Here is a 3,055-nt window from a genome sequence, read left to right as displayed (position 1 = left end):
ACAGCACTGAGATAAGTGCTGGTGTTACTTCCAGCTTCTCCTTGCTGATATTAAAATTTACGCAGGAGGTGGTCAGTTGGCAGAAGAGCTCACCACTTGCAAGGAGAGTGTTGGAGCAAGAGCATTCCTTTTCTGGTGGATATCTGTGAAGCTGGGGAGGAAAGCTTTTCAGGTGTTTTCCATGGCTGCCAATTCCCCTAATGTCTTGGGTGCCACAAATGGATTTTCCTCTGCCAGCACATTTAGTTTACAAGATGATCCTTGCACAAAACACTGCGGTTACATTTATGAGAACGTATGTAAAATTAAACCACTGACCCAGGAGTCAAATAAAACTTCCCATCAGTTAGTGAGCTTGTTCTTAGCTTTTATTAAAGCAAACAAGCCCTTTGTCCCTTAATTTTCCAAATAAATGCTCTTGCAACAAATAGGAGCTTTATGGGTCCAGAAGGGGATGCGAGCAACAGAAGTGTGGCTGCCCAGGGAGATCAAAGTCTTCCCTCTGATTACTGGGCACAGGTTGGGGCTCTTGTGTCTCGTTCTACTAACACAGGTCTGGCATCTGTGGCAGCTCCTTGGGACATTCCTTGGTAAATCAGAACCCTAGATAAGATGGACATAAGGTCTCACGATGACTTGGACTTCACCCAGGCAGGCCTCAGGTGGAACCTGCTCCATATGGTGACTTATGTTAAGCAGGTAAAATGCCTTATTTGGTACCAAAAGGAGCCTCCGTGTTTCTTCATGGGCAGCGTAAATAAAGAACACATATGTCAGCCTACCCGCTATCATCTGCGATACTGTCGGGAAGAGAGAATGGGAATAGAAGATAAATAGAACGTATTTGATAGGCTATCCTGTCCACCAACCACACTTTTCACAGAACTTCTAACACATGGAAAAATCTTGTGATTTTACCATTCTGGTCATCTTTGGAGAGTTTCTGTGTTTGTTATCATCATTATTATCAATCATCTAATGAGCTACTTGCAGGACACTGTGGCAGGAGCTAAGGAGGATACCAAGAAAGAAGTATGAGACATAATCCTTGCTGGGGATGACATGTCCACATACTAGTGGTCAGAGCTGGCTGGGGGTAGCCTTCTGGGAGGTGGGAGTGGGACAGGGAGCTCACCGGGCCCTTGAACTCAGATAATTTGGGACTTTGAAACATATGTCCAGGAATCCTTTTTCTATAGGGCATGCAAATCTTTTTAGAATACTGGCTGGGGAAAATGGGGGAGGCTTTGGCCCTGGTGAGTCAGCCTCCCAACCCTTGATTATTTCCAAGGCTGGTGAATGAAAACCAAAGTGAAAATACATCTACAGTATAAGGCAGGATATCACGTGTGCATAGCGGTGCCCACGTGCAGCACCCCATAGGAACTTAGATTCTTCTATTTGCTTTTGGCTTTTGAAAATTTATGCGTGTTGGTTAATATATGTCCTGTGGCAAACCATGCTTTGATCTTGAGTCCTTCTCAAGTTGTCTCAGGCCTTCTTTTCCTGCATTTAGTTTTCTTTAACATTTCCTACAACTCTCACAGGAAGGTGGAGACATTCAGATGCCTTTTACAACAGGGAACTAATGTGCTCAGGTATGATGGGAGCACTTTTTCCAGGTTTTCTCCCATAGACCTAACTCTGAACTGACAACTCCCTCATTTGTGTTTTCATTCTTTCTCCCTCGGCACTTCGTATAATACTTTGTTGCACGTATGAGTTTAAACTTCTGTCTACTAGATTATAAGCTTCTTGAGGACAGGAACCACATCTCTTCACTTCTGTATGCCCAATGCCTAGCACAGTATCTAGTAAGGGACCCCCCCCCATTCAATATCCATGAATGAGAATTTAGGAGGCCTTCCCAGATTATGGGAAAGGACTCATCTGAACCTCACCCTCCCTGATTATTCTTGACAAGTGATTATTTCTACGTTACGACAGGCAATTCAATATCAGCATAAACTGAGGGAACAAGGAATGCAGTGACTCTAAAATCATTATTATATGGTCTCAGAGTACATTGGTGGTAGCATTGCTTTACTTTCATAGTAAGCTAGATTATTATTAGTTAATGTCTGTCTCCAGAATGCATTTCAATTAATGGAAGGGGAAGCAACTCTCAGGTGTGTTGGATGAGGGACTAATGACTTGTTAACATTTCAATTGGAGAGTTTACATGTGGTTGAAAATCTATACTATGTACACCTTGATAGAATATATGTTTATTATTTTCAGTATTTTTCGACTGCCTACTGTGTGCTAAATACTCTCTTGGCAGGCTGTTTCCTGAATGAGTTCATAATTTACTTCAGAGATTTGGCTATGGATGTAATTTAATGTGATTGGACAGAAAAATGACTCCATCAATCAAATTGATATATTTGTAAATTAAAATATATGAATCGGGATTTATGCTCCTACAGAACATTTATTATAATAAATATTAGAAGTCTAGTGCTCGCTCTGGCAGCACATATACTGAGATTGGAATATATTTTACACTGAAGATTAACATGGCCCTTGTGCAAGGATGACATGCAAACTTGTGAAGCAGTCCATATTTTTAAAAAATATATTAGAAGTCTACATCTAGGCTACATTAAATTAATGAATATTTTAATAAAAGAAAAGGTCATTTAAAAAATTCACTTTCAAGTCAGAAAGAAAGAGAAAAACAAATACCATATGCTAACACATATATATGGAATCTAAAAAAAAAAAAAAAGATTCCAAAGAACCTAAGGGCAGGACAGGAATAAAGATGCAGACGTAGAGAATGGACTTGAGGGCACGGGAAGGGGGAAGGGTAAGCTGGGACGAAGTGAGAGAGTGGCATGGACATATGTACACTACCAAATGTAGAATAGATAGCTAGTGGGGGAAAAAAAAATTCACTTTCAAGTTATTTAGCTTATAAGATTTGTCCTAAATCTACTCATAATTTGAGAACATATGTGTAGGCTGTGTTTTCTTTGGACTTTGACTGTTGTGTAAAATGATTATCTAGTAATTGAAATAGTGCAGAACTTCCTTTACTTTGAAGTGCATG

At 40.2% G+C, this 3,055-nt stretch overlaps 1 non-coding gene across 1 annotated transcript; it reads left to right on the top strand.

Annotated features, from left to right (window-relative positions):
- Positions 1–2,460: 2,460 nt before the first annotated feature.
- Positions 2,461–2,571, top strand: LOC133101806 (U6 spliceosomal RNA). The gene has a single exon (XR_009702700.1). It is a non-coding gene; the product is annotated as a U6 spliceosomal RNA (small nuclear RNA).
- Positions 2,572–3,055: the final 484 nt, after the last annotated feature.

Source organism: Eubalaena glacialis, chromosome 11 (assembly GCF_028564815.1).
Source record: "Eubalaena glacialis isolate mEubGla1 chromosome 11, mEubGla1.1.hap2.+ XY, whole genome shotgun sequence".
Taxonomy (NCBI): Eukaryota; Metazoa; Chordata; class Mammalia; order Artiodactyla; family Balaenidae; genus Eubalaena; species Eubalaena glacialis.
The sequence above is the reverse complement of the archived record's forward strand: the minus strand, read 5'-3'. Positions and strand labels throughout refer to the sequence as shown.